This window comes from Agelaius phoeniceus, chromosome 4 (assembly GCF_051311805.1).
Source record: "Agelaius phoeniceus isolate bAgePho1 chromosome 4, bAgePho1.hap1, whole genome shotgun sequence".
Classification (NCBI taxonomy): Eukaryota; Metazoa; Chordata; class Aves; order Passeriformes; family Icteridae; genus Agelaius; species Agelaius phoeniceus.
This window is the reverse complement of record NC_135268.1, coordinates 19,473,870-19,494,930: the sequence shown is the minus strand read 5'-3', so window position 1 is coordinate 19,494,930 and position 21,061 is coordinate 19,473,870. Positions and strand designations below refer to the sequence as shown.

The following is a 21,061-nucleotide window of genomic DNA, read 5'->3' as shown; positions in this document are numbered from 1 at the left end:
ACACATGGAAACACACACAGAAAATGGGGCATGCTGGGGTCCTGACTTGAAGTTTGCAAGAATACATCAAAGTATGAGACCCATGATAGGGGTGATATTATCCAGAGAAAACGTTACAGGAGAGAATTTATTTCAATTCCATCTTAAGTGCTCTCTAGTGCACACCAAAACCATCCCTCTCTCCAGCATTCTAGCAGAATTATTTCCATGCCTCCGGGTAATTAGCTCTGATATCTTAAAAACAGTGAGAGAAATTAGCTGTGTGAAGGGATTAAAAGCCAGCACCATGGGCTGGATCAGACCTTGGATCCCAGGATATTCTGAAGAGAGCACAGCTGCAACTTAAACAGTTAGCAAGAAATACTTAAAAACTGACACAAACGAAGCAACTTTAATGCAGAATGTACATGCTGCCTGTTATCACCATCAGAAAACAAAACAGGGTGAAAGCACTAACAGAAAAAGTATCAATATCTGTTTATTTTAATTTAAAACATTACAGAAATAAAAAGGTTGCTAGTTTAAATTGCTGTCATATTAATGACAGCATCTGGAAGACTATTCAAGATATCTAGGCTTCCCTGTCCCCCAGCTTAAATGCAATTGGTATCTCAAAACAATTTCAGGAATACTTTTGAATAAGTCAAAACTCACTAACAAGAAGGAAATCAAATGCTACAAAATCACCATGGCAAACCCAAATGGACTAAAGCAAATAATCCCAGCTGGGAAACCACCAAATGCAATTTCTGACCATTTCCCAATAATTTCCATACCATACATCTTCAAGCTATTCAACTGTACTAGCTATCAGATGAAATATCTGGATGGGTGGACAGTGATTAGTGTCAGAGGAGTTCCTCTCTAGGGGCTGAAATACCCAATGCACTTAAGAGAGAAAAAAAAAATAGTAAAGAGTAGGACAAAAATAGAGTCAATCATATAGAGTGATGGATAATTTATTACAAGGAGTTTCTCCTGCTTTTCTGGGAGGACTGCAATGCCAAGCACCCAGGATGAGAAAAACATCTCAAGGGAGAGATCTTCACTGTTACTGGGATTACAAAGACAACAGCTTCCACAGAGTGAAAGCTGTCAGGTTACAGTGGGCAAGCAAGGGATAACCAGTGGTATTTAAATTAGACGGTGAAAAACTTATTTTTTTCCTTTCATCCCTCTTACTTTTCCCCTCTTTTACTACCATGACTATTGACATCAGTTACCATCTCACCCTCTCCCATTGTGCACTACAGTGGCAATACAGCAGGTAGACCTGCCAGTTGCACTGAAACTGAAATGGTGACCAGCAGACTGCTCTCCATTAAGTTTATATGCTTTTTCCCCCCCAGTCCTCTTCCCAATAATCAGTAATTTCGTGCATATTGCTTGTGTAAAATTGAAATATCCAGCACCAGGTTATAAATAATGACTATTGCATTTCCTCGGCCAAACTTTCCAAAGGGCTCAGCTCCTGTTGAGAGCTGTTAGGTGAACCAGCCCATCTTTAAAGGGTCAGGCAAAATCAAGTCTCACTGCTATTCCCCAACTGGGCTACTTTTGAAAATTACATGCCACCTTCTCTTCAGTTGTCAAAACACAACTCAAACCAATGCTACCAATCTTCATCCAGAATCAAGGTTGTACAAACTGTAATTGCCAAATCCCTCAAAACACCTAAGAGTCACACATTTTGTCACTGTAAGCACATAGCAAAAACAGGTTAGGTCTAGTTGGATTATTCCTCTATCAGCCCCATTTAAGAAAGAACAACATCAAAAAAGCCTTAGAAACACTTCCTGAACACACAGTAAAATTATGCATGGGTCCATTCCACAGCTAACTGCATCCTTAACTACTCCTGTGTTTTCCTACATCTGCTGAACCCATTTCTGAGTCTCCATAAACAGGGGACTAATACCACGTGTATTATGCAATAGCAAAAAGCTAGAATTAATCTTAAAAGCATTAACAAAATATGGTAAGTAGTAGTGGTGAAAGCAGCCTGACCACAAAGAGCCAGAAAACTCAGGCTACAAAGCCCACCTGAGATTCTGCCCTCTGTAAAGCAGGAGGTTATTTGAACTCGTGTTGATGCAGCCTGACCAGTTTTAATTGCCTGTTTTCTTTCATCTACCAACTCCCTTGATATTCCTTATTCTTTTAAATCCACACACAGTCCTTCTGCATCTCCCAGGTCAGGTATTTCAAAGCCTCCTCCCCGGGCAGTTTACCACACGCCAGAGATGAGGCCGTGTGTTTCAGCAGCGAACACTGATGCAATGAGAAAGGTTATTTTACCCACGGCTCCTTGAGCATGTGAGGGAGCCTTCTTTTACTGGGAATGCTCTGTTGTCACCTTGGCTGCAATCCTCCATTAACGTGACATGGGAGACAGTGATAAGCTACAGCTCCCACTTCTCTTTAGCTTTTCTTCAGAGAATTAGGAGCTCTGCATCTTGATAAAATGACACAGAATATGTTGCTCGAGAATGAAAGCGATTTTCTAGCCTTTGATTGCTGAAAGCATGCTTGATAAATTGAATGGGAAGGCATAAAAAAAAAAAAAGGGGAGGTAGCTGAGAACAAGAGATGTTAACAATGAAGCTCTTATGTGAGGAGGATTCAGGTCATCAATTTTCCTTCAGTATGAATCAAATGCTGTTAGCAACATGGAATCGGCTCCACGATAAGACGCGCAGACACGCTTGAGAAATTTAATGCTTTGCCCCTCGTTGCAGAATTTACAGCATTTAATCGACCAAATGGAAAGGCAGAGGCTCTTATCAACTGGAAAGCAGGAGGCGTGACAGGAGAGCAGCCTGGGATAACGAATGCACAGTGAAGTCATAGGGATGCCTGCGAAGCCACTCCAGTGTCTCGGCGATGCTGAGGTTCTCGGAGTTAATTAAATTACATCTCCCTCATGGGCACAATCTAATTTGGGATGTGATGGAAGTAAGGGTCACCCTCCATTTTCTTCCATGCCCCAGAGGACACAGAGTATCACCGAGTTAGATGCCTGATGATCCACATCAAGGTTTGCATCCTTACCAGTGAGTGCTTCTGCCTTCACCCACGAGATTTCCTCCTCTTCTTACTCAGATCACCTCTCCAAGCTCCTTTCTAAAATACCTTCTTAGAAATCTCTCTCAGCCATGCTGTGGCCTTCCATCCTTGCTATCCCCCCACTTTTATAGTGAGCAAACCTGCCTGCTTCCAAGCAGTGCTTGCTACATGCCTTGGCTCTCTCACTGCCCTCTAAATTCAGTTTGCTAGTACACAACACATAGCAGGTGGCCCCTGCAGCAATTCCCTCACCTCCAAAAAGACCTTCTAAAACAACAAAACCAAACCATGCATCAGTGTACAAGATGATCCAGTCGTTCATCAGGCTTTCATGCACCTTTCTTCTCTCTCAAAGGTGCTTATAGTATCTTTTTTGAATCAAAATTTCTCTAAGAGGCAAAAGTATTTGTCAGACCAAAGAGCTATGTAACACAGATGCAAGACTTTATGTGCAGAAAAATCACAACAATTAATTAAAATTAAGATTCTGCTAATAGAGACAGTGTCATTCTTCCCCATTACCCCATTGTTGGTAAAAAAGGATATCTTGTGAACTTTACAGATTATCCAATACGTTTCTTTGGCATCTATTGATGTAACCATGCATTTTAATACACAAGAATGTCACAAACATCCAATTTTCTAGTATTTCTTCGGAAACAGAATTTTATTTACTGTTCACAAGTAACCTCTCCCATATAAATTAATCCTAAAATAAATCTATAGCACCCATTTCCACATCAAGCAGCATCTAAGCAGAAAATAGAGCAGAAAAAGAAGCTATCAGCAGTAATAGTTTCAAACAGCTATCCAGGGGACTTCTCCCTGCTCACAACAGTGATTCAGCACACAAAAGGCATCTTCAGTAATCTGAAAGGAACCTGCTAGTACTTTTTATTTTTTAATTTTGTTTATTGAGTCACAGTGTCTTTTGGCTTCTGGAGAGCCAGGAGGCAAATTTATTCCTCTAGTATCTATGGTGTCAGTCCTCCCAACACATTCTTCCCAGAATTTCTGCACTGACAGGCATTTCATTCTTTCTATTGATCCAAAGCACACATTAAAATGGCTTGCAGAGGAGGGATTGCCCTGTCCTTACTTTCTTCAATGCTTGCCATACCAGAAGGGCAAAAGCCTTGTGTGTGGAAATGATAGAGGAAAGGGACGAGTTACAACTTCACACACAGTGCAGCAGATTGCTGTCACTCCCAGCTTCCCTGTCCAGTTTGGGCTCAGTAACCCTCCTTCCACGAGGATGCCCAAACTCTCCTGCTGCCTTGATGAAGCCACTGGGCCCAGCCAAAGATCTCCAGTGCAAGGGGGAGGATCTCCCTTGCCCTGTGCTACTTGTGAGCAACTTCTGCCAGTGCCACTGATTGTGATCACTTTGTACTAAGTCATCATCTCTGGCATGGGAAGGATCCATGACTCTCCCAAATGAACTCATTGACTTGTGGAAAAAGGGCACCAGGGGAAAAAAATCTCTGGAAACACTGTCTGCCATTTTAGGACTAGAAACCCAGTCTTCCCTTGAGCCCTGTGGGAATTGCCCACAGGGCTGTGATCTCAAGGTGGCATTTATCTCCTGACAAGCTGAAAGAACAGTTTTCATCAAAGAATAACGTAATCAGGAAAACAATGATTAAAGAATAATTCTCATGCTGTATTCGCATGTCAATCAATCCTCCAAAGCTAGATATAGATCCAGACACACAAAGAGGTAATCAACTTTTTTATCATAGGAACGACTTTTTGAATGGCATTGCTTCTTGTTTCAGAAAACAGACTCTACTGCACTCCTCAACTGAGACAAAATTTGTTTTCTTCAGTTTTTTTCTAAGAAAGCGCACAAGAAAAAAACTGTAGGAACATCAGAAATGCCAGAGGCTTTGACCATACAATTCTGCTCCTGCTGCCCCGCTGAAATTCTCATTTGTTCAGTCACCCAGTGCAGGCAACTGAGGTACACAAGTACATAACAATGAATTACCCTTTCTGCTACATAATTCTTGACCTGAGTAGGTCTCTAGTTTTCATTTTAAGGCAACAAAGAATGAGAATTATTCAATGACCCACACACTGCACGTTTCTGGGCAGAACTGGGATGAGGAGCGGAGGGTGTGGGAAGCTGCCCTCCCTACCCTGTTGAATTTCCAAATGGCATGTTTGCATGGGAGAGGGCATCAGAGATTTTGGTCATGCCACCCACTGTCCCTCAGAACTGCTGCCTGTGTGCCTCCCAAACTTCAAACTAGCTCCACTTCACCATGCAAGAGAGCAATTTTGGGAGTCTATACAAAAAACAGAAAAGAAAGAGGCTCAATTTTGAGTTCTCTGTAAGTGCCACAAAACACCTGTGAGCAAACTGCACATTGTATGATTTTCATGACCAAAGTGACAAATTCCAGACCATATTACTGGGGGTGTCATAGAGGCAATTAAGCAACCACCCAGAGATACCGATTATCAGAGAATCCTGCTGTCAGCAGCAATCAAAGGCATCAAATACACCTGCAACAAACAGGAGCAGCAGAAGCAGAAAGATCAGTGACATCAATTGATTCCAAAAAACCTACAGGAAAAGCAAATGCCATGGACAGGCAGGAAGAGATCTCTTTCTACACATAACAGATACATAAACCCTAAAAACCCCAGGTGGTGCTTACACTGAGAAAAGCAAATGCACAGAGCTGGCAAGGCAGCTGGTTAGGAGAAAAGAAACCTCTGCTATTTTCCCCAAGGGTGCCCAAAAGCTCTAAGACAATATCAGGATGCCAAAAAAAAAAAAAAAAAAAAAAAACCAAAAACCACACACACACAAAAAAAAAAAAAAAAAAAGGAGAAAAACATGCATAATGCATAATTTTATATATGGTGAAACAGGACAGAAGTAATCAGAGGAGAGGAGGCAAGAATTTCCTCTGAAGGCAAGTTTTACTATCATTGCCTGCTTCAGGACTACCGAGTCCTAAGCACTCCTTCAGCCTAATCTCCATAAAATAAGTATGGCCTACTGAACACTCAATTTTGAATAAAAAGTTCTTGACAAAAATTAAAATTTATAGTAATAGCATATATTTGCATATAATATAAGTGGAAAAGTCATGGGCAAATAGCAAATGAGTACCTATGTGACCTGGTCTAATGAATCCAGAAGAAATAATTCCTCCTATTCCTCTATAAATCCTTGGTCAGCAGTGTTGCTGGACACATCAATAAAGCATTATACCATCCTAAGCAGAGGATCAGTTCTACCCCAGCCAACCATCTGAAAGCTTTTCTGGGGGGAAAACAGCCTTTCCCCCCTACCCTTATGTCCACACACACTCACACCCCCAATTATAGCACCATTAAGTACTTCTTTGTAGATGTTCCAACTTCACAGCTGAAGTTCCTACAGCTTAGAGTAGAAAGCCTTCCCACACCTACAGCTTCAGCCTTCTTACAGGTATGAGTAATAAAACACAATCTGAGAAACAGCCATTCAGGATAAATTCTCTCTTGGAAAAGATGAAAAATTCATTCTCTCCCCAGAGCCAAGCTGAAGCAGTCAGGAGCATTCATGTCTTTTTGCTATCAACTCAATTAAGCACGCAGTAAGGATTGCAGGGTAAAATGTAGCATGTATTTGCATGCATGTAAAATGCAGACTCAAAGAGTCTTAAAATGCCCTTATAAATACAGCAAAAATAGACCAATAAAATATTTTGTAATGACTATTTATGTTTGTATAACAACTCATTATTTCAATTCTCCGCATCAGGGATTTCTTGTTTCTTTCCTCTACCCCTTAAATAAATCTAAATAAATTATACATTTAAAAACAGGCTATGCATCTATAACAACAGAAACAAATTTCATTTAACATCCAGCTGTCAAAGCCAGCCCTTCTGTCACTCTTTATTCAAGTCTGTTCTACATAATTCATGTCATCTTAATTATTTCCTTCTCTTTCTGGGTAGGATGGCACTTAAGGACGAGCCACTTCCAGCACAGTCATTTCCTTTGGAGATGATATGACTGCATGCCATGATCACTCACCAAAAAAAAACACCTACACTGATATTTTAAGGTCTCCAGGTGGGGAATGAGGTATGTGCAGATGCTATCATGATGGGACCTCACCTAATCCACATACTACACAATAAAAATAGCAGTGTATATACATAATACTGAGTTTCAACACAGACATACCATGCTATTAATAGCCTCCCTTTTTTCTCCTTTAACTCCTGTATGAACAGATGTTGACAGAGTTCATGGGAAGCAGAAGACAGAAGAAGAGAGCATTAGCTCAAACCAGACTGGTATCCTTTTTATCTTTTTTTTTTTTTTTAATTAAATTCCCAAAATTAAAAATTATTAAGTCTCAGCCAAGGTCCTTGCTTTCCTCCACCACTCTGTGCCAACAGTCAATTAGCAGGATTTACAAACAGACCTTTAATCACAAGTACACTAAAATATGTCTAAAGCAGTACAGGCATCACTCTAGAAATATCCTATCCCATTTGCACAGGATAAATAATTAAATTGTTTTAAGCAGTCTAATCTGTTAATGCCTGCGAGGCCTTAATTTTGGCTACTAAATTTCAAGAAGCTACTTTTGTCAATTCAATATAGTTAATAGCCATAAATCAATTTCCTCACTCTACATGACTAATGAATTTACTACATGATGGAGAAAGCCAATTCCTCGAATTAACCAGGTTTCACTCTATAATGCTCCTCATCCTCCCTACAGCCCAGCACATTTCTCTGCCCTTTCTGTGGCCTCCTGAAAGCTGCAGCAGGGGACTTGCAAAAGTGATAGCCAGCATCCTGCTAACATTTGCTTGCAGAGATGACCACCACGATTCAGGAAATGTTCTCAGTTGAACTGAGCTACTAAATCTCAACAGCGCTTTGCATTACCCCAGACCCTCCAGAATCAGGTTCTCCATGCTCCAAAAACACTGTTAGAAACATCATTGATCACACCCAGGCTCCAAACAAACCTGGGGTTGCTTCCAGTGCACGCAGCCCTGTACTTTTCACCCTGCTCTGCTGCTCACGTTGCCTTGCACACCATCTCAGGTTACTCAGAGCCTCAGCAAAGCACGATCGTTTGCTCAAAGCTGAGCTGAAATGGCAGCAAAAGTCTCCACAGTCAGGGCTGTTGCCATTTCAGAGCACAGCTCAAGGCCAGGAATACAAACGCAGATTGATCTGCTAGCACTGGCAGAGCCACATGCACAGACCAGCAAAAGCCAGGGGACTCACCTCATTAGGAGCTGGGAAGATTGAAGGGGCTGGACACAGTCACAGAACAAAAGCACTGTAAAACATTAACTTAATTCCACACCAGCTAACTGCGCAGCATCAAAGAAATCCCAGCTATATGATGCTGCCCAGCAAAATACGGATTGCCTCTTCAGTGCCAAAAGAGGACAAGCAAAGGGGATTTTACCTACCCACCTGCTTTCCCACATAATGCTGGAAGTAGGGAGACACTGCCAATAGGAATGCTCTCCCTGGGAGTGCTGTCCCCATGGGAGGCACCTCCCGGTCCAGCCACACAAAGGCTGTTTGGAACACAGCAGATCCTGAGCACCTCCAAATCAGGGCACTCTGACTTCACTCCAGGGCAGTACAGGACCTACACCTCCCACACAGCCTAATAACAGTCCCTGAAATTATATTTTTAAAAAAGGACATAAGGATTACTTAGAAATAAGCAATAATAGCACAGAGAGAACACAGAGATCACCTGGGAGCAAAAGAAGCACCTAAGAAGAAAGAAAAAGTCCAGCAGAAAGTAAAGCCAGGAGAAAATGGAGAGTATTAAAGCAAGAGTTACAGCTATCTCTGATGCCGAATAATGAGATGATAATAACATGATAATCAAACGAAAAGCTTGGGCAAGAAGGAAAAATTTAAGCAGCTGGAAGTCAAAAGCTAAATTCTTGGGCATGTTACAAAGCCAGCTCCCTTGGACCCCATTTGCCTACTGTGGTCTTACACACAGGGGGCACAAGTGGGATATACAGCCACAGTGTGAGTTCATTGATCAGCAGTCATAAAAGTTTGGAGGTGCCAAGCTAGAAGTCATGACACCTGTGTGGGATATTAAGACAGCAATTTTTCAGCATTATATGTGACATAGAAGCATGGGCTTAACAGATATCCAGGGCAGCATAACTTTCTTGTTTTCCTTTCAATTTTGAAGGAACCCAAATGACCAACATCTACATCATAATACAATTTGGATTTGCTAGTCTGCTGCAATACCTTTGGGATCTTGTGGGTGTTACCAGCTCCTGGTATCAGCTCTGAAAAGACTGTGTGCTGCTTCTGCTTCCTTCTTGATATCAAACCAGTTCTGTACTTTGTGCAAGTGCAAGAATTGTGCTGTTTTCTCTTTTAAAAAGTCTGTCATTTGCTATTTTTCTGTGCACATGTTGCTGTACTTTCTCATATGCACATCCTCCTCTACATATATGCAGTCACTCTAGATGTATATACAAACATGCCAAATGTTGCACATTAAAGAAATGCATATACTTAAAACATCATACTGCATCCTGTCTATTTTGCCAATAGCCATCTGGGAGAGGGAAGGAAGCACAGAGAAATACTTCATGTAACCAAACTAGACTTTGTCCACTTCTCCAGAAAGAAAACGTTCCGGCTACTCTTTCTTTTGCAAGTTAACCATTTCTGCAATAGCTTTACCCAGATAAAGACAACCAAGCTATGCCAAATAGCAACCAACTCCAGGAGTCCACTACCTTTATTTTCAGTGTATTTTTAAATGCCACAGAAGAGAGGACAGACACGTTTTCATAACCCTTGCAAAAGACATACCCCTGCAAATGCCAGTGTCTCACTTTTTTTTTTTTTTTTTTTAATTAATTTTCCTGTGTGGTCAATGTGTTTTTGTATGATTTTGCTCTAGTTAAGCCCTCCCATGGACCACCAGCAGCTGATGATGGCTCCTCTCACAGCACAGAGATTTCAAAATTACCCAGTGTTTACTTCAGGGCCTCATACTCACAGCTAAAGCCCTTCAGCCATTCCTGTAGCCAATGCTAAACACAACTTTAAATTAGCACCACAGGCACTGCAGCTTTGTTTATCTCTTCTTACTGAGCAACACTGGACTGTGACCAATCTGTCCTACAAATTTCCTCCTTCCTCTAATGCCCCTAATAAAATTTGTGATATTCAAAAAGTGGTATGCTCTTGGATTTCACATTGCTCTTTCACAGCTGCATTATTCCTGCTGAAACAGTGGAATGAAATTATGCATGGAAACTCTGCTGAGAGTTTTCCTCTTCATGGAAGAAGAAAAAATATTAAACATGCTCAGAATTCAAATCAGAACCAGAAGGGCCCCGATTCCATATACATGTTATCAATAGGGTGCACATTTGGAAATCACAGAGTATTTGCCAAACTTGAGGGTGTCCCCCTGGGAGGAAGGGGATTAATAAGTAACCTTGGGTTAAAAGAGGTTACACAATCAGGACTTCCCGTCCCAACACTGAGGAAAGTAAATTCATGGTGGAGATTCTCTGCTGCTGAAATGCAAGCAAACACTGGAAGAAACTAACATGATTAAAATACATGAATTAATTATTTTATGCAGAAGAGCCCCAAAACACAGATTTGGCAGGTACACTCTTCAAACTCACTTATTTATTCATTAATTTTAGTGGCCCTGCTGTACTTGGTGAATTATTCTCCATAATTCAAGCAGACGTGTAAGAGAGTTCCCACATATTTTAATACATATTCTGGAGTCTCAAAAAAAAACCAAACTGAACTATGTATCCATTTCTATGGGTGCATATTTGTGTACATCTCCAAAGATGACAGCTGAAAAAGGGAATATTGGGTTTTAATCTCTTAATTATGCTTTTTTCCCCCTCCCCTCTTAGAGCATTAATTTGGCAGTAAAGGTTTCTGCTCTTAGCAAAGTCTGAGACAACAAAGCTTCTCGGAGCCCTGATTTTTGGCACCACCTCACTCCTACTTTATGCTTGAGGCCACTTCCCCTCTGACTGATTCTTAATTTGAATAAGCTTTCACTGAAGACTGTATCAGAACTGCAGCAAGTTAATCTTATTAAACCATATGAGTTTAAAAACTCATAGCTTGATGTCAGGCAGGCTGTTTCCAAATTGGTATACTTAAGATCCAAATTAGATCATGAGCAAAATATTAAAAGGCACTAGAGCCATTTAAGAGTGAACTTCCATTTTGAAAAGAAATTTCTGGACATTGAGACCTCAGGACTTGTGCCAGTTCAGTGGGAGTCAGGCTCCTGGCTGCAATGGGTGCTTTTAAGTGCTTTTAAACCTTTAAAATTTAAGCTATGGAGAAAGAAATAAAGGAATTTATTTCATCTATTGTCAGTACAGGCACAAATACCTGGGTCATTCTGAAGGATACCTTATGTATAGAAGGTTTCTACAGCAAACCAAAGTTTCCTGATAAAAAACATCTTTGGGGCACACTGTGTCAGCTGGCATTGAATCTGTTCGCTGATGCAACAAAGTGCCTTTTAAGCACTATACAACAAAACCTCCATCCTCTTTCTCTCCCTTTATTTTATGGAGTACTTTTGGTTTTTAAGTGTTTACAACTTCAGTATCCCTTCAGCCACCTCTGGGCATTGAAGGCTTCCCTCCCACAATCAATAGACACTGGGGAAGCAGCGATTATGATGCTTGGCTCACCAACCCATGTGGTTTGCAGCAAAGTAGGTGGTGGGTGAGCTGCCCCTTGACTTGATTTGGTGAGGTGAACCACTGGGCGCTTTTACCACCTGGATGCCATCCAGGCCACAAAAATGAGGAGAGACCTCTCTCTCTGTGCAGAGATTTCCTGGAAGGCTTCTACCTCCATGCTGACTTCAAGCAGCTCCTGTCACATGCACGGCTACACAGGCTCCAAAGTGTTCTCTGGACTGCAGCCCACCACAACAGGCACTACCCTGCATTGTTTGGTGCCTGCCTGTAACTCCTTCCATCTAGCTCCAAGTGCAGCTAATCAAACAAAATTGATTTTCCAAAGCTCCAGCTAATCCACTGCATTGAAGGTGACCTATATTCTTTGTGTGTTTGTATCATTTAGGGGTTCAGGGTCTTTTTAAGGTGTCTTGGATATTAGATGCCTGTCCTCAGCTCTCAGCAACCTTGCCAATAATTAAAAAGGGTGTTGAGGTGCATTTCTGACACTGGCAGGCTTGGGTTTTTTTAAAAATGTCTTCTTTGCTCCCTGAAATATCAATAATGACAATGATTCATCTGCATTTGTACATGAAATTTTCCATGACCCATGGGAAAATCACTTGGGATACCAACTTGAGCATACTTCCAGTCCACCAACATCTGTGACAAGGTTATAGCGCTCCACTATGTGTGACTAAGCCCTGAATGCCTGTAACAAGTACTATCCTTTTTCCAGAACTAACCTTGCTCCCTCCAACCTAATGGACACTGATATTTTACTCCACATATTTGCTAGTATCAAGGACCAGACTTTCCTTTTCACTAGCTGGCACCACTGTAATCGTTCAAGTGGAACAATCTGTTCCAAGCAACCAAGAGAACTAATAATTTATTAGGAGCAGAGCAGGCCTTTTAGGGAAGGATGCAATTGTATTTGTGTGGGTGTAATACTCGAGTCAAAAGGGACATTCTGTGTAATTCAAAGCCACTTGGGAAAAGGAAGAGCAGAAGCAGGCTTTACAGAGAGAAATGACCTCAAACTCTCAAATTTATCACGCATTTTTTTCTCCCTCTTCTGTCCTTTTGGGTTTGCTTAAAAATGAAGGGTATTCAGGGAGAACAACAAGAACCTTCACACACTTGTAACAAAAATCCATACCAGCTCCCATAAGAAGAAATATTTGAAAGATCATCACGTTCTCCCTTGGAGAACAGAAAGGTTAGAAGCCATTTGACAAATGAATACAAGCTAAGGAACAGAAATGGCAAAGGTAGCTTGGATGCCTCTGTCTCCACAATGAGGAAAGATGGCAAAGAAATTAAGACCTAACATTAATTTTTGACATAGGAAGCTATTATCCTGCTGGACTTAGAGCTCCTCTAAGTCACCATGACCAGGGACTTTTAACGAGACTCAGAAAGGATTTGATCATTTATACAGACAGAAAAAAATACACAATTACAATTATGGCTGAAAATCTAGAAAAGATACTAAAAATCTTGGGCATTGGGGTGAAAGGCCATCTCTAACTATGAGGGATCCAGAAAAAAAAAGGCATGGGAGTGGCAGAAATAGTCCCTGCCCACTATGGGATGCCACATCCTGCCCTGAGGGAAGCAGGAGAGCAGGCACGGGGGCAAACCAGTGACTGCATGGGGAAACTCTATTCCCATTCTGGCATCTTTCCTTCTGGCCAGCTCAAAATCCTCCCTCCATCTCTTGCATTAGTTTTATAGTTCTCTATTGTTGTCTTGCCCATAACTCAGTCTTCCATTTCTCACAGTGTCTCTGTGATAAAGTTTTTCCCTTCCTTGTCACCAGCCCTACTCTGGGTAAAAGCATGTAATATACTGCCTGCTACCAGCTGCAACTCTCGGTAACAGACTGAATGCTGAGGCCATAATTCAGTCTGGAGACTCCACTACTGGCCATAAACCACTCCCTGTCTCCCAGTTTACAATGTCAGCAGGACTCAAGCTGAATTAAGGCTTCTACTCAATATAACTGACACCAATGTATTATCTTATACATAATGCATAGAAGATGGCTCTAATCAAATTCCATATCCTGCCCTTTCTTTACATCACAAATGTGGCCTGGCATTTCTTATGCACTCCCACTTACGGATACATAAAATCCTTCTCCTGAATTACAATGGGCAGCAAAACCTGTTCTTGGGTCGCCGCTTCCAGTAACTGTCATTCCTTCCCTCTTTTTCCCAAAGAGGTTGAAATAAACTTCAGTTTATCCCTCTAACAAAACTCATACCTAAATTTAAGGACCACATTGAACTGATCATCCAGGAACATTGCCTGCATCAGTCCGTATTTTTTTCCTGCTAGCAAGCAAATGGTTGTGTCTAATGGACACCTTCTGCCGGTTTGCATTTGGTATCAGCAGAGTGATCACACAAAATGCACAGCCACGCTGTGGATACCAAATTGCAAGCGTGCAAAGGTGAGGGAGGTCTGCAGGGAGCACTTCCAGCCCTGCAGAGAGGCACAGAAATCCCAGGCACACACGCAGAGGGTGTGGTATAAGCCAGTGCTGGTTTTACACGTCTTGGAATGGAACATGGAGCTCAAGCTCCAAAGATTCCACAAACGATGCAGTCAAAAGTGTGCTGAATGAAAGCTTTGAAATGTCCTAGAGAATAGACAATCCCCTGTGTATAAACCCAATTTCGACCTCAGGCACAGACTAACTGAGCTCTTTTGTACATGAAGAAAGAAAGAAGCAAAAGAAAGTGATATAGATGCATTACTTCAAAGCCATCTTACCTCACAGCCCTTCAGACATTATTCCTAACCAGAAAACCAACCAGAGAAGAAGTGTGCATACATCTTTCTAATCAAAGGAAACTTTTGCTTTGTTATCTTAAGATAGTATAAGTCCACTTAGCCTGAACAAACCTTACAGACTATCTTGCAATGCTTTGCACAGATTTAAGCCTTGTGACAAGAAGACCAAGCATCTGAAGGCCAATTCCTGTGACAGCCTCATATGAATGTCACATTCAGGTGAATGGAAACTGAGCAAGAGCATCTTTAATGTTTATCACTTCAGCTACTTGGGTAATGGACAAGAGGTGCCACAGGAAGCATGCAGATGTCACCATCATATTTTCTGAAAAATCCCTTTGCCAGGATTTCTTCTCCTGGGAAGCTGAGATGCCTCAGAGAAAAAAGAAAATAATAGTATCTCATTTGCTTCTCCCTGTTTTGCTGCTTTGGAATGTGGTTGGAGATTGTTTACCCAACATGTGAATTGCTTTCACTTAACGACCAGTCACTGTCCAGCTGTGTCCAGACTCTGGAAAAGGTCACACATTCTTAATTAGTATCTTGTTAAGCCTTCTGTAAGTATTCTTTCTCTATTCTTTAGTATAGCATAGCATAGTATGGTGTTCTTTAATACAAAATAATATCATAAAATAATAAATTAGCCTTCTAAGAACATGGAGTCAGATTCATCATTTCCTTCCGGCCACAGGGGACCCTGAAAATACCACATGCAGATGCCTGGCTTTAAACTTTGCTCCTTGGGCACTTTGGATAATGCTTGCATAGTACAAAATCTGTTTCAGCCAAAGCAGAGAACAACACCCAAGAGCCTAAAGCTGCATCTTCCCTGAGCACCCTTCTTGTGGATCCAGGACTCTGCTGCCAGCCACACATCCATCCCTGCCCAACCCTTCCTCCCACATTAACAATTGAGCTGATGCTCTCAACAAGCCTCAAACACTCAGAAGAAAAACAGAAGACAGGAGTATGTTTCACATAGGTCTTCTCCCAATGGAAAATGCTACATATGAAAGGCTGCCAAGGGCTGGCTGGTTCCTTCCCTCTGACAGGCTGGAGGTGGCCACTTTCATACTAGTTAAGTAATAAACCTGGATTTTTCCTGCATGGTTTTCAGCACATCATGTGTTCAGAGATTCTGAGGCCACTTTAAGGTATGATTTACCCAAGAGATTATCCTGTGTCTTCTCTTTGTCAGTTAAGGCCAGGGTTGGGGGGAAACTGGAAAGAAACAAAATGAAATATCTGGAAAAACTGAAACTTAAAGAACAGCAAAGAATAATTTCTTCAGCATGCCCACATCAAGGAGGCCTTTCCCTCTGGCCACAAGAGCTGCTGGTTGCACGTTGCTTTCTCAGTTCCAGTCTGGATTTTCCCAAATAGCAATGTGCTGGAGTCACATGCTAACAGCAACCAAAACCCGAGAGCCACAGCACAATACAACCATCTATTTATTTATTGTAAGTGTGGTGTTTTATAGCTGGCCACAGCTACCAATTGGTACCCAGGGAGGCCTAAAGCACTATTTTTGATCTACAGAGCCTTCCATGGTTTGGAACCTAATTACCTTCAGAAGCTACTGCCTCCTCCTCATCTGTTACCATGGCAGCTGCAATGATCTGAGAGGTTTGAGCTGGCAAACCCTGATTTCCTAGGGTACCAGGGCAATTCCAAGGGGCTGTCACTTTAAGAATTTACTCCGACATCATTTTCAGGAAAGGAAGAGGTAGGATAAATTAAGACTGTGTAGGCTGGGAAGTAGCAACCTATTTTAGAGTGATTCAACAGCACAAAACCCCACTAGGACTTACTGTTGTTGTTTGGCTACTTTTGATTTTTTCCCTCTTAGTAATATAGTATGGACCCTTGTCCCAGGGTCAAGGTTCAGGTGAGATTAAGACAATTCCCTTAATTTTAAAATCTTTCCACATGGTGAGAAAATAGATGATTTAACCAAGTGGTGAGGCTTATTTTCTAACATTTAAAATCAGAATCCAGGGAGCATGAGTTTCACTACTCCCCACTGATTTCTGTTGGTTACAAAAAGTGTTTAACTGCAACATTAGTATTTTTCCATATTGATGCTTTTCACGCGGAGATCTCAAAGCGCCAGACTCAGGCTTCCCAGAAAGCCTAGCTTCCCATTGCAGCATCTCAGTCCTTCAGAAATGTACTTCTCATGCCATCTGTGTGGTAACAAATTTAGAAAAATGAGTAGTATCTTGGCAGTCTTAGCAAAATGTGCTCAGGATGCAGAGGAGGGTGGTGGGGGGTTCCTACCAAATAGGGCATTCAGTATCTGAGTCAGAGGTGATGACAGCATCTAAGCAGGGGGCTGTTTTCTAAGAAATATGCCATTAATTTTGTAGAGCCTGACACAACTGTGCTGCAGTTCAGCTGAAGCCATCCCCTTGAGTCCTGCTGATGGCCTTGGCAGCACAGAGCTTCCAGGTCTGCAGCTCTCCTGTCCTCTGCACCTTCCCACATGCACTGCAACAAGCTACTTAATATACGTGACTCTACAAGAAAATCCCCAAAGTAGTCTGTTCAAAACCAGCAGCCATTTTATGAATGACCAACGTGAATGATCCTATCTGTAACATACAGGTAATCCTGCCTCTTTATTTCCCAATGCAAGTGCAGATCACTGACATTTGAGAAGTGTCTTGAAAATCATGGGAGATGATAACATCAATAACAGTCTGCCATGAGATGCAATATTATTACAATAATAATGGCACTCATTTCAGACTCCTGCATTTTTCAGGTCATCAACCAAAAACATTAGCAAAATAGCCCTTCAGGAGATGAAAAATCTTTGCAGTGTAATGCAAGCTGCTTCATTCAATTTATTTATTCTCCCCTACACTGTGCAAAGTGCCTGCTACCATCCCTCCAACTACCAAGAGAATTGTGAGTGCCCTTCTCACATAAAAAGATTAGACCCTCTGATGAAACTAAAGGGAAATCTAAGAGCAGCTGACCACAGTCTTACATTCCTGCAGTCTTGCACTTTTTCTATTTTTTTTTTTCCTCTTTAAGTCTTGACCTGCAATCTTCATCAATGATGTCAACACCGAAACCACAGGGACAAGCCATGCAGATCAGACCGAAACCTAAAGGAAATTAGCCCAGCTAAGCTACTGCAGGCCCAGCAGGACATCTAGTACCTCCCAGCTGTGCTTCCCTTCAGGGCAAAAGTGAGGAGATAGCTGAGCAGCTTTCAGCAGCCCTCATCCCCAAGCCAGAAGTGGTAAGAGCAGCATGCAAGAGCTCTGCATGGCACTGCTGTGGCAAAAGGCAAACGCTACCTACTTTGCAAACTGAGCTCTCTGGCTGTTGAGAGAGATGAGAGTTCCCCAGCAAGAGCCTTCCCCATCTTCCAGGGCAGAAAGAATTTTGCTTTGATCCTGAGAAAAACTGCTGAGACCTGTGAACATTTCTCCTGTCTCTTCTGCTCTGCCTGCTGGTTTTGTCATTTTGCCTCATTATTCCATCCCTCCTTTCCTTCCTCCAGAATAAGAGTAGCAGATGATGGTTGGGGTAGACAAGGATCCAAAAAGCAAAAGGAAAGCCTTGCTCTTGCCTTTAGAGCAAAAAATCAAAGTGCTCCGTGTGTGTGCACCTACATGTCAGGTACTTCCTACTGTTCCTATTGGGACTTCCCTCTCCCCAGCCTTTTCAACATTTGAGGTTAAAGTCTATGGAAAAGAATGTTTCAAACTTCAAAGTTAAATGCAAAGGTGGTACTGACAGCACAAAGTTCTGTGAACATACATGCAAAAACCTGATCCCCTCTTCTTCCTTCCCTTGCTTTCAACCCAAGATGCTTCCTTGGTGGGAAGCATCAACAGGAAATTCTAGAGAGTACATCAAAAGCTATTTTTTTCCCTTTTCCCTTTAGGGTGCTTTTAATATACTAAACTGTGTTAACACTAAAAAAATAAAGGTAACTCTTGCAGGAATGGTAGGCCACTTTCCCCTATTGCTCACAGAAAACCCTGGCAGTTGGAATGGATGATATGTTAATTTTGTGGCACAGTCACTCAAGAGAGGGCATAGAAGTCTCCCATGGTACAGTGCACACAATTTACAATGAGCAGGGTTAAAATTTAATTAGTTGTTTCAGGCCTTGCAAAGATGTTTCTCCAAAGCAAACATGCTACGAAATACATTTTTTTCTAATCACATCAGAAAAACTTCAGTTCATAAAGCACACTTTTTGAGCTGTTATGGACAACAGCTGCTTGGATGTTTGAAGGAGGAGCTGGCAAAATTTAAAAAAATAAATAAAAAATAAAAACCTAAAATAGGTCTCAGAGATTTAATGTCGTATAAAATAGCTCCCTACAAGCTCTTTAAATGTCCTTTACTTCAAGCAACATTCCCAGATTGTAGAGAGTTTCAGGGCAATACTTGCAGCAAGAACTCCTTGTGTTCCCTCTGCTTAGGGGGCTCCACAAACACACCGTAAGATTTATGCCTTTCCCTTTCAAAATAACCTCATGTAATCGTCGGCAAAAATTAATTTATGTAAGTGTATAGAAGAAAGGAACATGTTAGCTCAGGCTGTTGGGATTTTGGGGTTTTTTTCAGTTTTTTTTTGGTGGGGGTGGGCTGGGGGAGCAGTCACTAATACCTACCATAAATCTGCTCACTCACAGCCTCAGCTCACACACTAACACCACCTCTGTCTCACACACTTTCCTTCCCATCTTTCCCTCTCTCCCTGCCTACAGCCACGCCAGAATAAGTCTGAGCTGGCTGCACAGTGTTGCTGATTAAAATTTGCCAGTAGTGAGACAACTGACTATAGAGCCTACAAGGGGACTGTGTATTTATGAATGCAATAATTAATCAATGCATAATAAGCACACACTGTGCATACCACTCTTCTTTGCATGCATAGACAGCTTCAATCACCATGCAGGTTTCACTGTCACGACAATCTTCAGTTCCCAGCAGCTGCTCCCCCACCCTGCAGCATTAGCAAAGACAAGCTCACTGTGTCAGAGCCTGCATTCATCTGCAAACCCACCCAAATACTGCTAGATTGATTAATTTTGAAGGTAGAGGTTTTCAGAAGAAAATGCCATAGTTAGTGCCACAGCTACTAGGCTGTCACAATTTTCCTTTTAAACTACTTTTTTCAGAGGCTCAGCTGTAAAGCGTACTCAAAGCTGTGAGCTGACAGACTGGTTTGCATCTTAAGAACATATTTCATTTTAATGGCTTTATTTTTAAATTGTTTCAACTCTTTGAATTAATGGAGACTTAAAAAAAGAAATGAGACTGACAAAAATGCAAAGTAGAATATTTTATCCTTTTTTACCTGTCTTTTAACACCAGAATTATATTTATTTTCAAGAAACTCAATAGTACCCAGTAATAGGACTGCACATTTTTCCCCCTTCAGTGTCCATCCCCTTCAGCACCACTTTCTGCTGCCAACATGGAAGAACAGAGATATTTTGCCACAGAGATGAGCTTCCCTGCTAACTCTCTGCTAAGCCCTTTGAGCCTGCAGTGATGATACCTGGAGGTGAGTAATCACCAGAAGTTTTCATTGCAGTACCATGGGCACAGAAGACAATTGTGTGCCCTCCCTGACCCAAGGGCCAATGTTTATTGCAGATTTGCTACACGTAGGGACTGACCAGAAGGTTGCAGAGCTCTGCATTTGGCTCGAGAGCTGTGGCCTAAAGGACACTAATAAATATATATATAAAAAAATATTAATACTTTGTAACAGGCCACAAAGGGGATGACATGGCTTTATTCTGCCAATATGCAGAGGATTAAGGGTTTCTGCTTGAAGCCACTAACAACCTGAACAGGAGAATTACAGTAATTCCACTAAAACCACACGGAATCCAAGGCACTGGCTGATGGCATGATGTTACCCTTCCCACTTTTCTCAAAAATGCAGCTGGCACAAACCCTCTACACAAGAATTCAACCAGCTACTCAAGGAGGTCCAGCTTAAAGAATGGTCTTAGAGGAGCCACATGCAGCAGTGGGGATATTTGTCACAAGACTCCTCAACATTTTGAGACCTAAATACTCAACATGGGGCAGTTTGTAAAGGGAAGTCAAAAATAGCAGTTAGCATGTGAAACACAGCTGAAACTCATGTTGCTCACACCAGTCCATTTTAGTGCAAAGCATTTCACAGCAAACAACAGCAAGATGCTCCATTAAAACCCTGCACTGCTTTAAGCCATGAGGTCACTGTTAGGACCCAAACACATGTTGTCATGACATCAATTAGCAACACTTTGCCTATGCCAATGCCATTATTAATACCTTGAAATACTAATCTCTATTACTAATTAACAGTCAAATGCACTAAATAATTTTTCATGCATTAGGAATGTATTACTGAATTCAATTACATGTCAAGAGCTGTGACTTATGAATCCTTCCCACAACACCATTTGTACCAGAAAATATCCTTAACAATTCAGCAACATTTAAAA

The 21,061-nt window shown here is 41.6% G+C and overlaps 1 protein-coding gene across 22 annotated transcripts in view; it reads right to left on the bottom strand.

Annotated features, from left to right (window-relative positions):
- ADGRL3 (adhesion G protein-coupled receptor L3) overlaps positions 1-21,061 on the bottom strand; it is a 493,993-nt gene that overhangs the window by 243,081 nt on the left and 229,851 nt on the right. The gene's annotated exons all lie outside the window — the stretch shown is intronic.